General features: G+C 37.1%; 1 long non-coding RNA gene across 1 annotated transcript in view; it reads left to right on the top strand.

Moving 5' to 3' along the window:
* LOC307182053 overlaps nt 1-26,672 on the top strand; it is a 328,436-nt gene that overhangs the window by 180,634 nt on the left and 121,130 nt on the right. The gene's annotated exons all lie outside the window — the stretch shown is intronic.

Below are 26,672 nucleotides of genomic sequence, written 5' to 3'. Positions count from 1 at the left end.
AAAGGGATCAGAATGGTGGAGGAGAATCAAGAGAGAATAACTTCAGGCTGAGAAAGCAAGTGGTTTGGATTTCGACTTTCATGTAGGAACAGTTGATGATGCCTTGTGGGCCCACATGACATAGGGAATTGGAGCTGAGATCCTTACAAGACATGGGACTCCAGAAATGCTACATCCTTAGTGGAAAAGTAGATTAGGAAAAGAAAAAAGTCTCTCATATTGTGCAGGGAAATGACAGTTACTTGTGTCTCTGAGCCTCGTCTCTGGTGAGAAAATACTCTCCTCTGAGAATCCTAAAACTTGGACCTACTCCCATTTGGATTTTTAGTTTGAATTAAACTACAAATGTGGTCTAAGAATTATCAAAAATAGGACAACATAAAAAGTGATCTTCAGCCATCGATAATCCTAGAATAACTGCCAGAAGCAAAAAATATCTTGGGAAGGATGTACCTTCAACCCCAGAAGCAAAAGGAGACCACATGACTGCCCTGCTGAAGATGAGCTGAAGTTTATAGTCCAAAGTGTACACACACACAACACTAACGTGTACACACGCAGAAGAAACAATGTATCATGGGAAAGGATCATGCTGATGTTTCAGGAAGATTGTAGACCCTCAGAATTTGTCATGATAGAACTATCAAATAGAGACTTTAAAAAGTGGTTGGTGAAAATAATAAAGTAAAATAAAGAGGAAACATGAGGGGAAGAAACTCAATAAATACTAGGAAATTTGGGAGGAAAGTTACTATTTTTAAAAATAAAAATACACAGCAAAAAACACAGTCATTGACACTAAAACAAAGTTTAAACATGAGACAGACAGGTAAACAACAGAAGCAACAAAGTTGAGAGGAATAGTGAACTAGAAGAAAGATCTGAGGAAGTTGCCCTGATGCCACACAAGAGAATATATATTTGGAAAATATGAAGAAAGATTAGAAACATGGAAACTGGAATGTGAGGGTCCAACATACACCTATAAAACATTCTAAAAAGAAAAATAGAATGTGGGAGAGGCAGTATTTGAGAAAAATAATAGCTGAGAATCGATAAAAGCCACAAATACTCAGATTTAGAAAGGATAAGACATAAATGTAAATGGCAGGTGGGAAGCTAGTCCTTTGAGAGGCTTGACCATGAGAAGGAAAAGCTAGATGAAAAAATGCTGCTAATGAAAGACTTTCTTAAAGGTATGTGAGATTTATGTTTTTCTACCTCAGGCAAAAAGCCAGTTTGAGGAAGAGGTTGAAGATAGAGGAGAAAGTAGACTAATGACGATCTGAGATTGTAGACCCTCAGAATTTGTCATTGAATAAATGGTGTAATGCAAAATAAATAATTAAATAAAGGACAGAGGACAGGCTCCTTTGCTGATGGTGGTCAGTGCAGGAATTATAATGGAATCCAGTTTTTTCCTTTGTCACTGATTATACTGTTAGTTGATCACAGATTGTAAAGTGTGATAAATCTTGATCCCATTCTTGACACAGACACATGTTAGCAATGTGGCTTATTCCAAGTGAATTAACCTGTCTTAGCCTCAATTTTTTTTTTCTGAAAAAAAAAAAAGGCTATGTAAGGATTTGAGAAATTTGGACAAAGAACAGAAAAATTCTGAATTAATAGTATCAATTGTGCACTTCCACCATTTGTATCTAGTGCAATGCTAAAATAAGCTCTTCTATGGTTCATTCTAAGTCTCTAGTGAGTTTATGTTTATCACATACCATATTAAAAAGCAGAGGCAAGGAGGCTTACCAATACATTCTACTCCTCTAACTCCCTAACCCTCCAGGAGTTATTCAAAGATTCCAAGCTTCTGAGATGTTCTATGACATTTCCTCCTATTCTCATTGTCTCTGTTTCTAAACCATAGTTTTATATATATATATATATATATATATATATATACACACACACACACACACACATATATAAAACTGAAATATATATATGAAATTATATCCATAAGTATTCATAGCTATTATTTTAGCTTAAAAGTCTGCAGCAAATTCATTTGTAAGAATCTTAAAATAGATGAAAACGTATAAAAAAAAGAATGGCCTGGGACTTCCCTGGCGGTCCAGTGGTTAAGACTCCGCACTTCCATTGCAGGGGGCGTGGATTCAATCCCTGGTTGAGGAACTAAGATCCTGCATGCCTCGCGGTGTGGCTCCCCAAAAAAAGGAATGACACCTAATTGGGTGTGTGGTGGGTGGGATGGGTTATGACAACAGTTTTGACAGATAGTTTGTTCATACATAGCATAAACATTTTAGTTAATTCTAAAAAACAGATTTAGAACTAGAAAAGCACCCTCAATCAACACCCTCATTATACAGATGAATAAATCCAGAAACGCTAAGCAACTTGTTCAAGGCGCACAGCCTTGCATTCCCAGTCCAGTTTGTAGAATGTAAGTGGTAGCAACCACATGTGTATCCTCCCTGTCTTCTATACAGAGAACCCTACACATAGCTCAGAAAGGCAGTGTACCCAAATTCACAAAGCAAGAAGAGGGCAGCAGGGCTGCAATTAGAAAGCCCTCTTTCTACACCCTGTTTGTGACCATCATCTTTGATGGACTACCCATACATCATCTTTGTATGGGTAGTTTCCTTATTCTTCTCGGCTTCATAAGAAAGAGGGAAAATCCATTTGACCCACAGTGTCTAGCACAATGATTGACACATAGTGATAACTGTGAGCTGAAGCTAAGTTTAACAGTGAGTGATGGACGCTACATCACAAACAGAGGTCACAGACAAAGCAGGAATCAGAAGCGGGATTTGTGAACTTCATGCTAGGAAGACAATTCACCTGAATAATTAAAACAATAATCCAGTTATTTGGGAAGAGGAGTGAGATTCTAATTCTATAAATCAGCTGCTTATATGGATCTAATATCTCAGTCGCTCATCCCGACGTTTTTGCCATTCTTTGGCTAAACTTGCTTGCAATCTTAATTCTGAAGTTTAGAACATCACTACTTGAGAAACTTTACTTTCTTCAAATCAGGAATAAAGTTGAACGCTAACTGGATGTACTGCACAATCTTATAGTTTGTCACTGTTTGTTTCCTTTACAACCTTTTGACTTGCCTCTGCATTTTTACCATCTTCTTTTGATAGTAACAGGGACTTACATAAAATTCCTTTGTTCCACTGTTTGCTATTTCAAGTTCCATTGTTTTGCTATTATCTTAAAAGAGGTACATGATCTCTAAAGAGTTGCAATGATAATGTTTTGACACTGTAATTTAACATAGCAATGTGGTCTCAATAATCTTTCAATGACATTGTTTTACCATTGTCTTGACATTGTAAAATGGTCTCTCTAGACTTACATTTTACTTTCGCCTTGACATTGTAATATGGTTTCTATAGATTTGCATTGAAATTTGTTTTGTCATTGTCATGATATCATAATGTCCTCTCCACGGACTTCTTTTCACATATATAATCCTCTCCAAAGACTTGAATGTCAGCCCCATTACAAGAGCAATGTGCACTGTTAACTTCCCATTCAGGTGAACTGGGAATGATCTTTCATGCTTTCTACTTAGCAGTAACTATCACATCTCATCAGTAACTATTTTCAAACTCTTTTATCTAAACTCTTCCCAAATTTCATTCCTGATGCAGGGTTTTTACCAAGAAGCAAAGTGGACAAATTCCCAGTAAGTAAAATCTGCCTGCACATTTTTCATTTTGAATATTAAATTCACTCACTTTAAAAGCATTAAAGTGGAGCAGATCATGGGGAGTCTGCCACTCTCTAACCGATAATGGGGAACTATTTCATAGAGTAGATCCAACCCGTACAATAGCATAGCAGACTACATTAGAAAGAGAAAATTTTGATACGTTCCCTACTCATGAAATACCTTGGTAAATGCTGTTCCCCTTATTAATGTCGTCACTTTTAATGCTTACTGCTTCAGACAATGCACTGCATATATCATCTTTCCCCGTTTTTGTGTACCCTAAAAACACTACAGGTATTTAATATCCACGTTTCCATCCACTCTTCTACATGCATGCCTCAATGGAATCATTTTTTCTTAGTCACAAAATGCAAGTTTAAACAAAAGCACGCTCATTTAGTGTTATCATGAATTTTCCCCAGAAAAATTGAATCTTTTCATTTGAGCCCCATGGGGGGAACTAAGAAATTGAGTACGTCTCTGATAGTTAGACTGTTCATGGAATGCAGCCCCTGCTGACTGAATGCTCGCCCCACTATCATTGGAACGTTAGGAGCACATTTATAACATTTAGTGAATTCCTGCACTATGCCAAGCACTTTCTGTGCATAACCTAGACTCTACCAACCCATAAACTCCATAAATTCTGTTATCACCTCCCCCTTTGGGAGCTTAGAGAGCCTAGGTCACTTGCTAAGATAACACAGATGTTACTTGCTAGCAGTGGGATTTAAACCCAGTTCGTTTGGACACCTGACTAGAGGTTCTTAATTCAAAGGGCATTTAAAGGGGCAGAATCATATCTGAATTGCCCTAACTTCTAACTGATGTGTATTGTTCTTTCAGCTATGAACACAGGCAATAAAGCAAGTGATATTAGCAGTGCTTGTGACTTCGACACCAAGAGAAAGCACAGATATTTTCCTATCACATGGCAGTTACTGCAGATCTCTCAAAATAGCACTTATGCTCGTCACTACTTCAAAACTGTGATCACTATTAGACCTGCTTCTAGAACTAGTTATTTAATATCTTAAAGAAGCATGTATATTACTATATTATAATTTTTTTCTAATGTTTTGATAATTACACTTCAATATAATTGGTTTCCTCCCATGATTTCCTTCTATGAATTTTACCATGTCCACCCACCACTTGTATTTTTATTTATATAATGTTTTCCTTCAGATAATTGATAACTGTTTTACTCAATGAATTCTTTATTGAGGAAATTTTCTCTTTCTCCTGTTACAATAACTAATTATATTTTTGAAAACATTAAAATAAATATACAGTGATTAGAATTTTAATAAGAAGAATCTTTAGCTCACATTCCACATTTTGAGAAATTCTAAACTAAGGCATAAAATACCAGGTCTGGCACTATCTTGGCAAAAGCAGTCTGCTTTGCTAAAAGATCAGTAGTCACTGAATGATCAGGAGGTTTCTCTAAGGGCTATTCTGTAAATGCAAAGCTGCTTCACACAGAGCTCATGGCAGCTCTTGCTGTAGGGATAGGCTACATGAGGCAATTTCCCTATGAGATGGAAAGAACCTGGCTTTGGAGTCACATTGTGGTATAGATTCTTCTCAGCTACCTGCCAGCTATTCAGTCTTAGCTAAATCACTCAAGCCTAGCTGATTTACACCATCTACCCCATATTCCAGTAAAGAGTAAAACCCTAAAGAAAAAAACTGTTAAAAATAATAAAGGATTTCAGTAAAGTTGCAGATACAAAGCCAACATACAAAAAACAGTTGTGTTTCTATACAGTAACAGTGAACTATCTGAAAAAGAAATTAAGAAAACCCCATTTATTGTAGCATCAAAACAATAAAATGTTTAAGAATAAAATTAGCTAAGGGGATGAAAGATCTAAACTCTGAAAACTATAACATGTTGATAAAAAATTAAAGACATAAATAAATGGAAATATATCCTGTTTTCATTTAATGGAAGAATTAATATTATTAAAATGTCCATACTGCCCAACGCTATCTAAGATTCAGTAAAATCCCTATCCAAATTCCAATGGCGTTTTTCATGGATATAGAAAAAACAGTCCTAAAATTAGTATGGGATTACAGAAGACCTTGAGTAGCCAAAGACATTCTGGAAAAAAAAAAAAGAACAAAGCTGGAGGCATCACACTTCCTGTGGTATAGACTATACCACAAAGATACAATGAAAACAGTATGATAATGGCATAAAAAAGACAAAGACCAGTGGAACAGAATTGAGAGCCCAGAAATAAACCTACACGTATACAGTCAACTAATATTTGATCTGACAAGGGAGCCAAGAATACACAATGAGGAAAGGATAGCCTTTTCAACAAATGGTGCTGGGAAACTGGATATCCACATGCAAAAGAATGAAATTGGTCCCCTATCTTACACCATACACAAAAATTAACTCAAAATGAATTAAAATCAAACATAGTAACTACAACCATATACTCTAGGAACAGCTCTTTGACATTGGTCTTGGCAAAGACTTTTTGGATATGACCAAAAGCACAGGCAACAAAAGCAAAAGTAAACAAGTGGAACTACATCAAACAAAAAAGCTTCTGCACAGCAAAGGAAACCATCAACAAAATTAAAAGGCAACCTACAGAATGTGAGAAAATATTTGCAAGCCATATATCTGATAGGTGGTTAATATCTAAAATATATAAAGAACTCATACAATTCAATAGCATAAAAAACAAACAAACAAACAATCCCATTTAAAAGTGGGCAGGGGGCTTCCCTGGTGGCACAGTGATTGGGAACCTGCCTGCCAATTCAGGGGACACGGGTTCGAGCCCTAGTCCAGGAAGATCCCACATGCCACGGAGCAACTAAGCCCAATTGCCATAACTGCTGAGCCTGTGCTCTGGAGCCTACGTGCCACAACTACTGAAGCCCATGCACCTAGAGCCTATTCTCCGCAACGAGAGAAGCCACTGCAATGAGAAGCCCATGTACCGCAACAAAGAGTAGCCCCCGCTCACCGCAACTAGAGAAAGCCCGTGCACAGCAATGAAGACCCAGTGCGGCCAAAAAATAAATAAATAAAATAAATATATTTATTTAAAAAATAAAATAAAAATTAAAATGGGCAGGGAATTCCCCGGTAGTCCAATGGTTTGGACTCAGCACTTTCACTGCTGAGGGTCTGGATTCAGTCCCTGGTTGGGGAACTGAGATCCCGCAAGCCTCACAGCACAGCCAAAAAAATAAATTAAATAAAATAAAGGACTCTTTAAATAAATAAACAGGCAAAGGACCTGAACAGACATTTTTCCAAAGATAACGTACAAATGGCCAAGTGGTATATGAAAGGTGCTCAAAAGCACTAATCATCAGGGAAATACAGATCAAAACTACAAAGAGATATCACTTTACACATGTTAGAATGGCTATTAACAAAAAGACAAGAGCTAAGTACTGGCAGGAATGTGGAGAAAAAGGAATCCTTGTGCACTGTTGGTGGGAATATAAATTAAAATAGCTACTACAAAAAACATTATGGAGGTTCCTTTAAAAATTAAAAATAGAACTACTACATAATCCGACAATCCCATTTGTGGGTATGCATTCAAAAGGCTTGAAATCAGTATCTCAAAAAAAAATCTGCATCCCATGTTCATTGTAGCACTATTCACAATAGCCAAGATATGGAAACAGCCTACATGTCTGTTGATGGATTAATGGATAAAGAAAATGTGGTATATAATGGAATACTACTCAGCCATAAAGAAGAAAATCCTGCCATTTGCAACAACATGGATAAACCTAAAGAGCATTATGCTAAGTGAAATAAGCCAGAGAATAAAAACAAATACTGTACGGTGTCACTTATATGTGGAATCTAAAAGTCAAACTCATAGAAACAGAGACTAGCATGGTGGTTGCCAAAGGCTGGGGGGACAGAGGGGAAATGGGGAGATGTTGGTCAAAGGGTGCAAAATTTCAGTTATAAAATAATTTCTGAGGGTCTAATGTTCAGTATGCTAATTATAATTAATAATATTGTATTGTATACTTGAAATTTGCTAGAGAGTAAATCTTGCGTTCGCACCACACACCAAAAAAATGTTACTATGAGGTGATATATGTGTTAATTAACTTGATTGTGGTAGTGATTTTGCAATACATATGTATAACAAATCATCACATTGTACACCTAAATATATACCATTTTATTGTCAATTATACCCCCAATAAATCTGGGGAGAAAAAGAGCAAATGGCATGCCATTCAAGAGGCCTGATGCTAATTAAGTGCTCACAGAATGCTTGTTCTCTTCCCTACTCCCACTCCCCACTACTCTTTCTCTTGGTTAGGAGGATAAGGAGAAGACTGCAAGCTGAACAGAAAGACAAATGATTTCAGTGACGTGGTATCATAGTACTGTGTCTGACAGGTAAAGACTTTGAGTGGGGTCTAGGGTGATAGAAGATGTACCCAATTCAGAAAATCTGGATTCCTGCTGTCCACACATTCCCAGGTGATTTTGGACCAATGAACCTCCGTGACTATCAAATTTTCTTATCTCTACATGTACATCACTGGTTTGTGCTAATAATTACATGAAAGACATGCAAGAGTACTTTGTCCACAACATACAGGAAAATCTTACAGTTATCTCTTTGGCTTCTGAACTTATTTGTAACTTTCCTGGATGACTCAGTTATCATTATGAGCATCCATTATTTTACTAGGTGGTAGGGCAAATTGTTTCTAGAATTTCTGTTCCTTTCTTACAATACTGGACTACAATACTGTCCCACCTGCTCTATGTTTATTACTTTATTTATGTATTCAAAAAATTGTATTATTGATTATCTACAATATGTCAAACCATAGTGGTAACCATAGCTAATAGGAAAACCTAACACTTAAATAGAACTGAGTATTTGTCAAATACTATTGAAAGCATTTTATGTAATATATAAAATGCTTTTAATAGTGTCTGACACATTAAGTCCAAGGATTAAACATATATATATGTTTGTTTGTTTGTTTTCGGTACGCGGGCCTCTCACCGTTGTGGCCTCTCTCGTTGCGGAGCACAGGCTCCGGACGCGCAGGCTCAGCGGCCATGGCTCACGGGCCCAGCCGCTCCGTGGCACGTGGGATCCTCCCGGACCAGGGCATGAACCCGTGTCCCCTGCATCTGCAGGCAGACCCTCAACCACTGCGCCACCAGGGAAGCCCAACATATATATATATTTAATCCTCACATCAATTCTATGGTCTCTAATTTGCAGATGAGGAAACTAAAATACAAAGAGGTTAAGTAACTTGCCCAAGGTCACACAGCTAGTAACTGTCAGAGCTAGAAGTCATCTGATGCAGTCTAACTCGAGTCTCTGTTCTAATTACTACATTACACCCCTTTTTAAGACAACAAATTAGGCATCATATTTTCCTTCATGGAGCTCCTGTGTAATAAGTGCCTCCCAACAATACTAAGGAAAAAGAGCTTTGCAGTTTCCTGAGCATTTTCACAATAGTGTTTCATTTGATTTCTTCAATGACCCTGGAGACAGAAAGGGATGATATTACCATCTTCAGGATATAGATAAGAAAAATGTGACCATTTTAAAGTGCTGGAAAAGATATCAAAAATTGAGAAGCAAAGACCTCAACTTGAAATTTTAACAGGACTAAAACATGTTTTCATGGATGTTCTCTTCTCCTGTTACACTATGCAGGGTTATTATGAAGATCAAATAACATGATAGATGAGGAAATACTTTGTAAATTACAAAGAACTATATATTACTATCTATCTCTTAAGATAGTAGCAGCAGCAGTAGTAGTAGTAGTGGTAGTTGTAGTGGTTGTAGTCGTAGCAGCATTTTCAGGGGCCACTGAAATCTGAATTTCCACTCAGGGTTAGTCTAATTTAATCTAGAGCCATCAGCTTTATAATAACCTCAAACCCCAAAGATCATTTTGCCATTAAACCCACAGATAACAATGCAAATAGAACTATCTGCTAACATAACTGTTGTAGGATATTTCAAACCCAACCATGAAGCCAACCTACCGTGAGGTGGGATTCAGCTGCAAAACTCTGAGCTTAGTATCATCATCTGAAAAATAGCTGATGGAAGTAACAACAACAACAAAAGAGTCCTCTTCAACTCTCCTGTTGTCTTTGTGGTTTTTCCCTCCACCCCCTTACCTCCTGTGCCCACATCCCATTTCTAATACTCTCTTTATACTCTGTCTACCACAGGCATTTGTTCAGTACTCACACTATGAATGGCATTTGTCAGCCTGCCTTTGGTGATAAAGGAAATCTAATTTTTCTTGGGAATAATTAGAGAATTGGGTTAATATTCTTCCCCTAACACACTATGTTCCTACATTGCAATATACCAATTGGAGAGATCTTGATTCCACAAAAGTTCAACATGCTTTTTAATATGTATGTTCAAGACCAGAAACATTGCCAAGACTGCAGAAAGCTTCTTTAATAGCAGAAATTCTCTTTGATTCAAACTTTTGTAGTCTCATTCATTGACTTCATCCATTTTGTGAGGTAGATAGAGCTTGGGCTTTGGAGTCTGACAAGTCTAAAGTCTGAGTCCCGATGTACTCATCTGTAAAGTTAAAATAATACCATCTCCCTCACAGGGTTGTTCAGAAGAGAACTGAAATGATGAGAGGGAATCCCTTTGCATAGTGCCCAGCACATAGTAGATACTAACTCATCGTTCATTTCTCCCTGTACTGTCCTTCTGCCCTGCTTTGACTACATTTGAAGCCCACACTCAAAGGTTCAGAATTTGGCACTTCATGCTTGGTAGACTTTGTCAGATAGGAGCCTTGATTTAGTATTTTGTGGGTAACTATAATGATAACAACAATCACTTATGGGGGACTTCCCTGGCAGTCCAGTGGTTAAGACTCCACACTTCCAATGCAATAGGAGTGGGTTTCATCCCTGGTCAGGGGACTAAGATCCCACATGCTGGAGATTTGGAGAGAATGGCAGCCTGGAGAAGGCATGGAAGCTCTGAGCCCTCTCTCCCTACCCTTCCCTCTGCATCTCTCCCATCTGGCTGTTCCTGAGTTTTATCTTTTGTAATGAGCTGGTGATCTAATGGCAGAGTAGGAAGACATGGAGTTCGCATCTTCTCACAGGCCCCAGGGAATATTAATCAGTGTGAGCTCTCCCAGAGGTCCTCATCTTGGCACCAAGACCCAGCTCCACAAAACTGCCTAAACTCCAGTGCTGGACACCTCAGGCCAAATACCAGCAAAACAGGAACACAGCCCCACACATCAACAAAAATGAGATGACAGAGAAATACGCTACAGACAAAGGAGCAAGGTAAAAACGTACAAGACCAAATAAATGAAGAGGAAATAGGCAATCTACCTGAAAAAGAATTCAGAGTAATGACAGTAAAGATGATCCAAAATCTCAGAAATAGAATGGAGACACAGATGGAGAAAATACATGAAATGTTTAACAAGGACCTAGAGGAACTAAAGAACAAACAAACGGTGATGAACAACACAATAACTTAAATGAAAGCTACACTAGAAGGAATCAATAGTAGAATAACTAAGGCAGAAGAACGGATAAGTGATCTGGAGGACAGAATGGTGGAATTCACTGCTGTGGACCAGAATAAGGGAAGAAGAATGAAAAGAAATGAAAGAAATGAGGACAGTTTCAGAGACCTCTGGGACAACATTAAATGCACCAACATTCGAATTTTAGGGGTCCCAGAAGAAGAAGAGGAAGAGAAAGTGTCTGAGAAAATATTTGAAGAGATTATAGTTGAAAACTTCCCTAACATGGGAAATGAAATAGCCACCCAAGTCCAGGAAGCACAGAGAGTCCCATACAGGATAAACCCAGGGAGAAACATGACAAGACACATATTAATCAAACCAACAAAAGTTAAATTCAAAGAAAAAATATTAAAAGCAGCAAGGAAAAAGCAACAAATAACATACAAGGGAATCCCCATAAGGTTATCAGCTGATTTTTCAGCAGAAACTCTGCACGCCAGAAGAGAGTGGCAGGATATATTTAAAGTGATGAAAGGGAAAACGAAGATTACTCTACCCAGCAAGGATATCATTCAGGTTCAATGGAGAAATCAAAAGCTTTACAGACAAGCAAAAGCTAAGAGAATTCAGCACCACCAAAGCTGCTCTACAACAAATGCTAAAGGAACTTCTCTAGGCAGGAAACACAAGAGAAGGAAAAGACCTACAAAAAAATCCCAAAACAATTAAAATAGTAATAGGAACATACATATTGATAATTACCTTAAATATAAATGGATTAAATGCTCCAACCAAGAGACACAGACTGCTGAATGGATACAAAAACAACACGTGTATATATGCTGTCTACAAGAGACCCAGTTCAGACCTAGGGCCACATACAGACTGAAAGTGAGGGGGTGGAAAAAGATATTCCATGCAAATGGAAATCAAAAGAAAGCTGGAGGGCTTCCCTGGTGGCGCAGGGGTTGAGAGTCCTCCTGCCGATGCAGGGGACACGGGTTCATGCCCCGGTCTGGGAAGATCCCACATGCTGCGGAGTGGCTGGGCCTGTGAGCCATGGCCACTGAGCCTGAGCGTCCGGAGCCTGTGCTCTGCAATGGGAGAGGCCACAACAGTGAGAGGCTCACGTACCGCAAAAAAAAAAAAAAAAAAAAAAAAAAAGAAAGGTGGAGTAGCAGTACTCACATCAGATAAAATAGACTTTAAAATAAGAATGTTACAAGAGACAAGGAAGGACATTACATAATGATCAAGGGATCAATCTTAGAAGAAGATATAATAATTATAAATATTTATGCACCCAATATAGGAACACCTCAATACATAAGGCAAATGCTAACAGCCATAAAAGGGGAAATTGACAGTAACACAATAATGGGAATGTCAACACCCCACTTTCACCAATGGACCGATCATCCAGACAGATAATTAATAAGGAAACACAAACTTTAAATGACAAATTAGACCAGGTAGACTTAATTGATATTTATAGGACATTCCATCCGAAAGCAACAGAATACACTTTCTTCTCAAGTGCTCATGGAACATCTCCAGGATAGATCATATCTTGGGTCACAAATCAAGCCTCAGTAAATTTAAGAAAATTGAAATCATATCAAGTATCTTTTCTGATCACAGTGCTATGAGATTAGAAATCAATTACAGGAAAAAAACTAAAAAATACAAACACATGGAGACTATATAGAAATAAATGACAACAAAAACATGATGACCCAGAACCTATGGGATGCAGCAAAAGCAGTTCTAAGAGGGAAGTTTATATCGGTACAATCCTACCTTAAGAAACAAGAAAAATCTCAAATAAACAACCTAACTTTACACCTAAAGCAACTAGAGAAAGAACAACAACAACAACAACAAAAGAACAAAGTTAGTAGAAGGAAATAAATTATAAAAATCAGAGCAGAAATAAATGAAATAGAAGCAAAGAAAGCAATAGAAAAGATCAATGAAACTAAAAGCTTGTTCCTTGAGAAGGTAAACCAAATTGATAAACCTTTAGCCAGACTCATCAAAAAAAAATCAGTAAAATTAGAAATGAAAAAGGAGAAGTTACAACTGACACCACAGTAATACAAAGGATCATAAGAGACTACTACAAGCAACAATGTCAATAAAATGGGTGACCTGGAAGAAGTGGAAAAATTATTGGAAAGGTACAACCTTCCAAGACTGAACCAGGAAGAAATAAAAAATATGAACAAACCAATCACAAGTACTGAAATTGAAACTGTGATTAAAAATCTTCCAACAAACAAAAGTCCCGGACCAGATGGCTTCACAGGCAAATTCTATCAAACATTTAGAGAATAGCTGACACCCATCCTTCTTAGACTCTTCTGAAGAATTGCAGAGGAAGGAACACTCCCAAGCTCATTCTATGAGGCCACCATCACCCTGATACCAGACAAAAATTCACACACAAAAAATAAAATTACGGATCAATATAACTCATGAACAAAGATGAAAACTCCTCAACAAAATACTAGCAAACAGAATCCAAAAACACATTAAAAGGATCGTACACCATGATCAAGTGGGATTTATCCCAGGGATGCAAGGATTCTTCAATATACGCAAATCAACCAATGTGATACACCATATTAACAAATTGAAGAATAAAAACCATATAATCTTCTTAATAGATGCAGAAAATGCTTTTGACAAAATTCAACACCCATTTATGATAAAAACTCTCCAGAAAGTGGGCATAGTGAGAACATACCTCAACGTAATAAAGGCCATATACAACAAACCCACAGCAAACGTCATTCTCAATGGTGAAAACTGAAAGCATTTCCTCTAAAATCAGGAACGAGACAAGGATGTTCACTCTCATCACTTTTATTCAACATAGTTTTGGACGTCCTAGCCACAGCAATCATAGAAGGAAAAGAAATAAAAGGAATCCAAATTGGAAAAGAAGAAGTAAAAGTGTCATTGTTTGCAGATTACATGGTACTATACATAGCAAATCCTAAAGATGCCACCAGAAAACTACTGGTGCTAATCGATGAATTTGGTAAAGCTGCAGGATACAAAATTAATGCACAGAAATCTCTTGCATTCCTATACACTAGCAATGAAAGATCAGAAAGAGAAATTAAGAAAACAATCCTATTTACCATTGCAGCAAAAAGAATAAAATACCTGGAATAAACCTACCTAAGAAGGCAAAAGACCTGTATTCAGAAATCTAGAAGATACTGATGAAAGAAATCAAATACAGCACAGACAGATGGAGAGATATACCATGTTCTTGGATTGGAAGAATCAATATTGTGAAAATGACTATACTACCCAAAACAATCTACAGATTCAGTGCAATCTCTATCAAATTACCAATGGCATTTTTCACAGAATTAGAACAAAAACTTTTGCACTTTGTGTGGAAACACAAAAGACCCTGAATAGCCAAAGCAATCTTGAGAGAAAAATGGAGCTAGAGGAATCAGGCTCCCTGACTTCAGACTATACTACAAACCTACAGTAATCAAGAAAGTATGGTACTGGCACAAAAGCAGAAGTATAGACCAGGATAGAAAGCCTGGAACAAGATAGAAAGCCCAGAGATTAACCAACGCACCTATGGTACCCTAATCTATGACAAAGGAAACAAGTATATGTAATGGAGAAAAGACAATCTCTTTAATAAGTGGTGCTGGGAAAACTGGACAGCTACACGTAAAAAAATGAAATTAGAACACTCCCTAACATCATGTACAAAGATAAGCTCAAAATAGATTAAAGACCTAAATGTAAGGCTGGACAGTCTAAAACTCTTAGAGGAAAACATAGGCAGAACACCCTTTGACATAAATCACAGCAAGGTCTTTTTTGACCCACCTCCTAGAGTAATGGAAATAAAAATAAACAAATGAGATCTAATTAAACTTAAAAGCTTTTGCACAGCAAAGGAAACCATAAACAAGATGAAGAGACAACCTCAGAATGGGAGAAAATACCTGCAAATGAAGCAACTGACAAGGGATTAATCTCCAAAATATACAAACAGCATGCAGCTCAATATCAAAAAAAAACAAACAAGCTGATCAAATAATGGTTGGAAGACCTAAATAGACTTTTCTCCAAAGAAGACATACAAATGGCCAAGAGGCACCTGAAAAGATGCTCAACATCACTAAATATTAGAGAAATCCAGATCAAAACTACAATGAGGTACCACCTCACACAGGTCAGAATGGCCATTATCCAAAATATCTAGAAACAATAAATGCTGGAGAGGGTGTGGAGAAAGGGGAACCCTCTTACACGGGTGGGAATGTAAATTGATACAGCCACTATGGAGAACAGTATGGAGGTTCCTTAAAAAACTAAAAATAGAACTACCATATGACCCAGCAATCCCACTCCTGGGCATATACCCAGAGAAAACCATAATTCAAAAAGTCACATGCACCCCAATGTTCATTGCAGCACTATTTACAATATCGAGGACATGGAAGCAACCTAAATGTCCATCAGCAGAGCAATGGATATAGAAGATGTGGTACATATATACAATGGAATATTACTCAGTGTTAAAAAGGAACAAAATCGTGCTATTTTCGGAGATGTGGATGGACCTAGAGACTGTTACACAGAGTGAAGTAAGTCAGAAAGAGAAAAATATCATATATTTATGCATATATGTGGAATTTAGAAAAATGGTACAGATGAACCTATTTGCATAGCAGAAATAGAGACACAGACATAGAGAACAAATGTATGGACACCAAGTGGGGGGGGATGAATTGGGAGGGGAGATTGGGATTGATGTATGTATACCACTATGTATGAAGTAGATGGCTGGTGAGTGCCTACTATATAGTTCAGGGGAAAAAAGTTACAAACTGTTTGCAGGACATGTATTAAGTTAACCTTAAAAATGCATTCCAATACGCATTAGGTGCAGACAAATACTGTTTGATTCCACTTATTCTAGGTACCTAGAATAGTCAAATTCATAGAGTCAGAAAGTACACTGGTAGATGCAGGGGGGTGGTGTGAGGAAGGGGTATGGTGAGTTAGCGTTTAAAGGGGACAGAGTTTCAGTTTAGGAAAGGAAAAATTTGGGAGATGGATGATGGTGAGTGTTGCACAACAATGTGAATGTACTTGGTGCCACTGAGCTCTACAGTTAAATATGGTTAATATAGTATACTTTATATTATGTGACTTTTACCACAATAGAAAAACATTAAAAAAAAAAAAGATCCTACATGCTGTGTGGCATGGCCCCAAACAACAACAACAACAACAAAAAACAGCAATCACTTATGTAAGTGTTTAAAATCAATTGATTTTCCTTGTTTAAAAGAAAAAGCACCAAAAGTTTATCAACTTGTAAAAGCCTGTTCCCAGGCACCTCACCCTCTACTGGAACATGAGGAGCAGAATTATTTTCCCTTATATTCATTATAACTTTCACAACATAAATCACCAGCAGACTTTTTCAAGACCATTAGTTGTAATGACACCAGTTTTGTGCAAAGACCACATTCCAGTGTTTTTTGGCACTTGTATAATTCTTATTTTTCAAATTGAAAAGGGGTATTCAGATTAGATTCCAATGCCAGCCTTGTCATTAATTTGGAAGGCTTGGCTAGAAATAGGCAACATTTAATGGAAAAGAACCTCACTAAAACCAATTGTCCATTCAATATATAACACTAATCAATTAAAGATGTCCCAGAAGTACGTGCATATAAGTAATCATTTTTCATGTAGTCCATGCAAAAATAAAAAAGTGTTGAGTGATAGGCATATCTTCCAAAGACAATAGTGCAGTACAAAAGGAGGCTTCTTGTGTTACAGCTAAAGTTTAACATTTGGTTTTCATTCCACACCATTCAGTTTTACATGCATGGAATTCTCAGTCATATCGACATAGGGAAAGCAGAGTATCAGTCAAATCCACCAGACAGGTGTGAAAATTGAATTTTTCCAGTAAGTTATAATGTAAAAGGAAATACTGGTACATTGCAGGGTTAGATAGGAACATTGCGTGAAGATGAGGGCTGCAACTATAGCAACGTGGGAAATTGTGATTATAAAAATCAGAGGAAGAACTGTATGGATAGAGATGAGTAAGGGCAAAGGAATTTTCCCCTAATGATTCAGATGTTCGAGACTAAAATATATGTAAGAGATAAGCTAGTCTTTCACCCACACTACCATCCAGGTAACAATGCCCAGGCAGAGAAGGATGCTGTGATTACAGACTGCAGCCTTGCCTAAGCACAGACTGCTCTCCTGCCAAACATGTGCTGTGTGGCTTTGATAAGAAATACACTGATCTTATAAGCTTCACTTATTTATTCCATGGGAGAATAAATATGATTAAAACCTCAGCTCACCCTCAAGTCTCTAACAGTTTCACGTGTGTTACAAGAAGTACACATAAATAATTCTGTTTAGGATAGAGAATGGTCATGGTGACTTAAGAAACAAATAATAAATAATATTTGTCTAGTCATAATATTATGCTTTCACATTTGTTATCTTGTTGAAACATTTCATAACTCCATGATGTAGATATTATTAATGTTACTCCAATTCTATAGATACACTCATTGTAGTTAAATTTGGGGACATTTCTATAACCAAGCATGGGGTACATGACCTTTGGGGGACTTAACCCCTGCTTGTAGCTGTTGTTTTTACTTCTTATTCTACTTTTGGAAACCCCATACTGTTGCTCGCATTAACATATGCTTGCAAACTTTATAAAAGTTTTTTCTTCTGTGTTATCTCATAATAAATCATGCAACTACCCTGTGAAGTAGGTATTATTACCCGTATTTTACCTATTTTATGGTGAAAAAAAACTGGGACTGAGAGAAGTTAGTGTCTTGCTAAAATGTCACAAATGGTAATAGCAGAAAGAGGGTTCCAGCCAAGGTCTTTTTTTTTTTTTTAACATCTTTATTGGAGTATAATTGCTTTACAGTGTTGTGTTAGTTTCTGCTGTATAACATAGTAATCAGCTATATGCATACATATATCCCCATATCCCCTACCTTTTGCATCTCCCTCCCACCCTCTCTATCCTACCCCTCTAGGTGGTCACAAAGCGCCAAGCTGATCTCCCTGTGCCATGCAGCTGCTTCCCACTAGCTATCTGTTTTACTTTTGGTAGTGTATATTTGTCAATGCTACTCTCTCACTTCGTCCCAGCTTACCCTTCCCCCTCCCTATGTCCTCAAGTCCACTCTCTACATCTATGTCTCTATTCCTGTCCTGCCCCTAGGTTCATCAGAACCATTTTTTTTTTTAGATTCCATATATATATGTGTTAGCATATGGTATTTGTTTTTCTCTTTCTGACTTACTTCACTCTGTATGACAGACTCTAGGTCCATCCACCTCACTACAAATAACTCAATTTCGTTTCTTTTTATGGCTGAGTAATATTCCTTCATATATATGTTCCACAACTTTATCGATTCATCTGTTGATGGACACTTAGGTTGCTTCCATGTCCTGGCTATTGTAAATAGTGCTGCAGTGAACATTGTGGTACATGACTCTTTTTGAATATTGGTTTTCTCAGGGTATATGCCCAGTAGTGGGATTGCTGGGTCATATGGTAGTTCTTTTGATCACACAATGGCTGTTTAAGAACTCAGAAGATGGGCTTCCCTGGTGGCGCAGTGGTTGAGAGTCCACCTGCTGATGCAGGGGACATGGGTTCGTGCCCTGGTCCGGGAAGATCCCACATGCCGCGGAGCGGCTGGGCCCGTGAGCCATGGCTGCTGAGCCTGTGCGTCCAGAGCCTGTGCTCCACAACGGGAGAGGCCACAACAGTGAGAGGCCCGCGTACTGCAAAAAACAAAAACAAGAACTCAGAAGATGAAGATACTGTTTCTGACTATTATAAGCAACATTTTGCTGGGTCTTGAAAACTAAACAAGAAGATGTTGGCAGAGAGGAGAGTAACGCAGTGGAGGGACCATATCAAACAAAAGAATGCAGTAGGTCACACAGTCCAAGAAACCAAGAGTATAGGATGTATTGGGATAGAAAATAAAATCAGACTGGAATCAGTTGTTGGAAAGTCTTAACTGCCTTTTCAGAAAGTTTGAAATTTATTCTTTGGGAATGGGGAGCTTTGATGATAGATGATAATGTATTTTTTTTTATTATTCTTTGTTGTGTTTTTGTCTTTAATCCAGTAATGGCACAAGAATGTGCTTTAAGAAGGAGAGACAGTCAGGGAAGGCAGTATGAAAATTACTGTAATAGTATAGACAAGCAGTAATGAAATTATGAACTGGGTATTGGCAGTAGGAATGAAAATCAAAATAATTATCCCTATTTTGCAGATGAGGAAACTGAGGCATGAAAAGATGTTTTAGATTTATGCAAGGTTTCTCCTGGGTTATTATAAGCAATTAGAGTTAGTAAATGTGATGCTAAATTAATACTTTAAAATATGGGGTTCAATAGCTGATTCACTTTGTTACAGAGCAGAAACTAACACTCCATTGTAAAGCAATTATACTCCAATAAAGATGTTAAAAAAAACAAACAAACATGGAGTTCAAGGTTCTTCTCAGCTTGGACATTCCTAACAGCCTATTTCCCATGCCACATACCCTTCTCAGATTCCCCAAACTACACACCACACCCTAATGTACTCAGTTCTGTGTGCCATTCAAAACTGATCTCTCTACCATGGAACCCTTTTCTCCTGGAGAACACTTGCTTTATCCTCCATCCACAACCAAGTTCACTCTGAAGAACCTTCTCCAACAGCCCCAGTGTGCAGCTAAACTACCCCATCTTTTATTGCATGTGCATCTATTACAGCATTAATCACACTGTACTAACATTTATATATGTGTCTGTCTTGCCTAGAAGCCAAAAGCTAAATTGCAATCATCTTCATGTCCCTAGAACCTTAATATTTTAAGGACCCTATAGTTGACTGAATGAATATATTGAGCATCTTCATCGTTAATAATCATAGATTATTTGATTCTAGGATACAGGGACATAGTAAGTACAGAAGCTATCTAACCCCCTGGTTTCCCAGTCTCTAAAATGACACAGCAAAGATATAGTTTGGGCCAGAATATATTTCTGAGTTACAATTTTAAATGTAGATAGGCATCCAGCTATATGCAAAGCAATAGAAAGAAGATGTGCGTTCTTATGTGTTTGATTATTCAAATGGTTTTCATTTCTAGGACTCTTTCTCCACCCACCACCGCCACCCCAACCTTGTTGTCCCCTTTATTCAACTCTCCTCTGCCTCCCTTGTCCCTTGCTCCAGAGTGATTACCTGATCTCCATCTCACCTGACACCTTATTTCTTTTCGTGGGCTGTCCCATGACCTAATTAGGCAGCTGAGCACACAGCACTGCTGCTGCCTCTGCCTCTGCCTCACAGGAGGATTCTCTGGAAACACCCAATTCCCTGCCCTGGATGGAGATTGCAGCCACAGTCCTGAATGGAAAGGCATTTTGTTGCTAACATGATCAGTGTTATGTTGCGGGGAGGGTGGAGTATGCGACGTGTGTTTCCTGGAAGGTTTTTCTCTCTTCAGTGCTCACATCACATCTACTTTCATCAGACAAATAAGGATATGCAAAAATGAGATGTGAAATGATTCAGACATTTTTGACAAAGCACCATGCAGAGAAGACAAAAGAATGTATTTAAAGGGGAACATACTCATTTCAAACCAAGTTTCATGTGTTCGATATAGATTTCTTGTTGTCCCCTCAAAGGACAGAGTGGACAACAAGGTGCTTTGGTGTATCCCTGTCAGAAGATACAGGGAATCCACGATCTAAGTTTATTGGGCCTTTAGAGAGAGCTCTATTGACGTAGTAATGATTTCTAAGCTAGAAAGTCAAGGTTGAGTATAAATTTTACTCGATTAGTTTATGCATGCTCTTAAATTTGCAAATGAGAATATTGGGTCACAGTACAAAATACGAATGAGGGAAAACGAGTTAAGATAAGTTTGTTTCAAACTCCATACCCTTTGGATGGAAGAAGTTTTATAAATATTGTGAGCAAGTTCATTATCCAGAATATCTAGACAACTGCAGTCCTTCTAGTTAGTATGACTGTTAAGACCTTGGTTCACGAGTGAGAACTTATTGGTGAAAATCCCTGGTCTTACCATTGATAGCTTTTTGAACTTGGGAAATTTCCTTCACCTATATGAGCCTCTATTATGGAAATAACATAAATACCTACCTTATAGACTTGTTGAAAGGATTAAATGAGTTAAAGATATGATGTGTGTTAGTATCTACATAGTAATGCATAAAAATAGATACTGTGTAAATATTATTAGCATGCTTCACTGGCTTTTAACTTTTTCAGGAATTACTATCATAGGGAAACAGCTATTCTTTCTTTGAATAGCCCTTAATATTAATTATGTATTGGCCAACTTCTGCATCTACTATAAAAGGTTGATAATATAAAACTAAACGATCGAAAGAAGCTCTGTGTTCAAAACAAAATGTTATCATGTAGAAAGTTCTGCTGTTTGGTGATCATGGTGGTCTACAAATATTTTCACTCCTCCCATAAAAAAGGAGAGTTTAATTCCTCTCCCCTTGAATGGAGGTTGGTCTAGTGACTCACTTCTAGCAACAGAACATGGAGGAAATAACACTGTATGATTTCCAAGGCTGGATAGGGAAAAGTGGTGTGACTACCCTGGCTCTGTTAGGACACACACCTACGTCCAGCCCTGGGTCTCCATGCTGCAGACCATGTGGAAAGATCACCTAGAGATAGAAGATGCCCAAGGAGCCCCAGACTGTTCTAGCTTCTCAGCTGTTTAATCCCCTGCATCAACCACCAGACATATGAATGAAAGCACTAGGTGATTCCTAGATGATAATTAATGGAGCAGAGACAAGATATTTCCATGAATCCCTGCCCAAATTACAGCTTTGGGATCAAAATAAATATTGCTGTTTTCATCCACTAAGGTTTGGGGTGGTTGGTTATGCAGTAATAGTTACTGGGAAAAATGACCAATTTGTGTGCATCTGTGTGTATGAAATGTTTCACTTATAAGGAAGGTTGGTTACTTACATAGGTACCAAACTTTGGCCAACTTGAAATTTTAACTATGTGTGATGTGCTCTAGACATGCTCCAAAAGATGTTGCTAAACAGTTAGCACACAATAGCATTTTCCTACAAAGAACCTTAGCTGTAGTGTAGTCTAACCTTTTTTTTTTTTTAAACCAAACTCAAAGAGGTCCTGTAATTTTCCCTATATTTTACAGCAAGATGGTACCACCAGTTCAACTGGCTATTTGCTTTCCTGATGCTTTGCAGAGCACTCACTAAAGGGCACTCCCTTGGCGTCTCATAGCTGTCGTGATTATTGCCCCTATTACATTGTAGTTTGATTACTGCTTCATCCCCTATCCCTACTAGGGATACTGTTAGACTATTCGCTCCTTGAAAACTTTTTTGTTTTTCATTTTTGTATACATAGAAACTGGCATGTCCTTAATTAGTTAAATGTGCATTGATAAAAGACTTTTGGCAAAATGTATAACTTGGCATTTTTTCTAATGGATATAGGTTAGTAGTTCTCAGTCTAGAAATACTGATGTCAAGGTCATACTCTAGGGACTCTTATTGAATTAGCCTAGAGTGGAACCTGGTATCTGCAAATTTTAAAATTTCCTAAGCTAAGCCATGCAAACAGCTCTATTGTCATAGGTCGTTACCAATTGTGCTTCCCTGGGCAAGTCATTTCCCCAGCACTGCATCTACACAGAAGCAGTGACCTAAAAGAGGTCTCTTAGAGGACAAATTTAATTCATCTTTTATCTCCATTCATAACTCTAATGAATAGTTATGTCACTAGATATTGAGGACAGGGGCAGGAGAAGTAGCAGAGGTAGTACCGCAAATGAAGCAAACCTTCCCACCACCATACACATGGGTTGGTTGGTTTGTTTTAACCTCCTAGAAGTCGTCCCTTTGACCACCTAAGTTCATTGTGATGCTTAAGGGAGAAACCTGGTTCCTGAAAGAGCATTTATCTATAAAGGTCTACCCTGAGGCTTTGTCTACCCTTGAATTGAGTGCAGAAGAAGAGGAAATGGTTAAATAGTTTTACCTATCTTAACTTGACCCTAAAAAAGCGTAGTGGAGTCTGCTGAAGAATGCTATTTGAACATCCAAAGAACCATAAACCCAGCTATTTTCTTTATTTAAACATCCAAACTGATTAAATACTTCTATATGCTTTTATTTACCTGTTTGTTCATTTTTCCTTGGCAAAATAGATGATTAGACCCCTCTCATATGGGAAAACAAATTAAGCCCTATACAAATAAGTGAAATAAACAAATATAGGGCATATTTTAAACATAAGATTATAATAGCTGCAAAAACAATATAGTGCAGCTGAACACACAGAGCCATGGGCATCACACAGGTCTCTTACTACCGTGGAGCTGTGCTTAATTTAACTCTATTCACTTCAGTTTCCTCATTTGTAAAATATCAAACGTAAAGGACTGAGATTACAATCAATGAGGCACTCCAGTCTAATCATCAGAAAAACATCAGAAAAATTTTCATAGAGGGGCATTCTACAAAATACCTGACCTGTATATTCCTCAAAACTGTCAAGGTCATCAAAAAACAAGGAAAGACTGAGAAGCTGTCATAGCCAAGAGAAGCCTAAGGAAAAATGACAAGCAAATGTAATGTGGTATCCTGGATGGGATTCTGGAACAGAAAATAAGCATCAGATAGGAACTAAGGAAATCTAAATAAAGGAGGGAGTTCAGTTAATAACTATGGATCAGTATTGGTTCAGTAATTGTGACAAAGGTACCATACTAATATAGATGTTAATAATCGGAGAAACTGGGTTCAAGATATACGCGAACTCTCTGTATGTACTATTTTTCAGTTTTTCTATGAACCTAAAACTGTTCTCAAAATTAAAGTCTATTTTTTAAAATATTCAAGTGAGGAAACATCCCTAGAAGCACAGAGTTGGTGCTCTGTAAATGTTACCTCTTCTCTTCTAGACACATGGACAAACTGTTGTGTATGTCCTGCTATATCTTTTCCCCTTCCTAATCCAACCAGAGGATTCTGGGGAAAGTCTGAGCCATCTCCATGTTTTCATTTGTATGTTGCCAGGAGTAAGAATGGTTACACGGGTATTTTAATTATGTTTATGAGGTAGTTTCTGCTACATGCAGAATGATTCTTGTTGGACCCTACTGGGTTCTTCTGACCCAGATCCCCCCAAAATAACCTTACAAACCCTTAAGCCAATTCAATGTATCAGTGCCTACCCAATTCATTTTGGCTCCTTGCAAGAAACTTTGGTACATTAAAGGTATTTTAAAATTAGGAACAAGATCTATATAAAAATGTTTTCTTACACAAATACAGTGTACAAGCTATCCAAATGACTTCATATGCCTTAAATAGAAAGAATTCCACCTCCCTTTCCCTTTTTCTGACTTGGTTCTTTAGAAAAGTGTTTCTTCTTACTTTCCTTTTCAGCCTCTCTCTTATTGTCCCAGCAACTCACAACCCAAAGGTGAAATAACTAAAGACTTTACTTTTTAGAATATAGATAAAAATATTAAAAATTAAAATCTTGTTTTCCAAGTTACATGATGGATTTTAGTATATAAATCATATAGACTTTTAAGTAAACTTTTACTTTGGCAAGTAAGGATCCTAGGCAAAATTTACTATGTGGTTTGACCACTATCTTAAATACCTCTCAACTTGTGATGTGGAGTATTATTTTTATCTGCATATTATATATTTTAAGTCATTTTAATATTAAGGCATAAGATATCTCTTCCTAAACCAGGAGAGGCATTCCTAAGTTTCCATATATTTTCCTCCCATCAAAGAAGTTGCACCTAAAATTTAAGCCATTTCTCCTCAAATTTTGATGTAGGGAAATGAAGAAAGAGTGCTAATGTGAGGCTTGACTAAATTCCCATACTGTGCTGGGATTCAGATTCTCACTCCTGAGGTCTTTGTTAGGCAGTGTGCCCAGTGAATCTCAGCCCAGGATTTAAGATTCCTTAGCTACGTTAACATATTTGAAAACATTATTCTAATCAGTAGTCTCTAAGTGCCTTCATTTTTTCAAGTACAAAATGGACATAATTGAATATTTACTACATCTTAGAGAACTGTGCAGCTTTCAGAACACTGAAACATTTAAGAGGCTCAGATGAAAGATTAAAGAATTAAGTGTACAAACCGTCTTTCTTAATTTTGATCCAAGTGGGTAATATTCAGTATGATGTAATACAACAGGATACATAGCATAATTTGGCATATGGAGCAAAGTATCTCAAAAAAGCACTAGATAGACCTAAACTGAACCCAATCACCTGCTCTGTTAGTATCTAATATTATTAGGAAGATAATGTAGCTAATATTTTACAACTGCCTTTTTTCCTTTAAAGCAAAACCCACTTCCTTGTTTATTGGACTGTTCTTGGACTTTCATTTAGGTGAATAATTCGCTCATTCCTTGTTAAGGATGATAAGAGAAAGTGTTATAAAGAAAAAAATAAATAAAATTCTAATTCCTAAGACTATGAAGTTACTACATATATCTAAATAATTTCCTGTATAGCCTTCAAGATTCAAAATATTTTTTACAAATATATAATGTTATATAAATATATATATATATGTATATCCCAGGATGTAACTACTATTTTTTTATTTGGTTGCTTCAATGCAGTCTTCCTTATAGTTCTTATGTTGCAGAATTCAGTATCATTTTTATCTAACCTTCTTCCTCTAATGGGTTTCACAATTCTTTGTGTTTAAATTATAACTATTCATTATATTAAAATATATTTTATTCTAAATTGCTTAGTACTACTGAAAAAGAGGATTGCTGAGTGAAACACTGCAACCTTTTATTTTGATATGCCCAATAAGTTAGATCGATAGCAAAATTCTGAAAGAGGAAAAAGATAATCTACTTTCTGATATTGTATGTCCTTTGTTACTTCAACCATTAACATCTGTGAGCTGCTGTCAGTAATTTCTTTAATGAGATTATTGTGTTTTTCTTTTAGAAATGTAACTGTCAGGCACTTTACATTTGTTCTTACTAATAATTCCCCAGGCCTTTATTAAAGAGATTTACAGATTTCTTAAATCCACAGACCTGCATCACTCTGATACTGACTTCCAATAAAATAATAAATTAGATTTTATTCTTCACCTTATCCTCACAAATGAGCAAATAAAAAAATGTTTACTGAATAAGCTGTCCAAAGCCAGAATAAATCTTATGCTTCTCTTTTCCAAGCGTTTGGATAGCTATAAATGAGCATCTACTTGACATTGAATAAAATGATCATTTTAACATTATACATTTTTATAAAAATGAGAACTT

The sequence above is a fragment of the Stenella coeruleoalba genome (assembly GCF_951394435.1).
Source record: "Stenella coeruleoalba genome assembly, chromosome: 2".
Classification (NCBI taxonomy): domain Eukaryota; kingdom Metazoa; phylum Chordata; class Mammalia; order Artiodactyla; family Delphinidae; genus Stenella; species Stenella coeruleoalba.
This window is presented reverse-complemented; position numbering and strand designations above follow the sequence as displayed.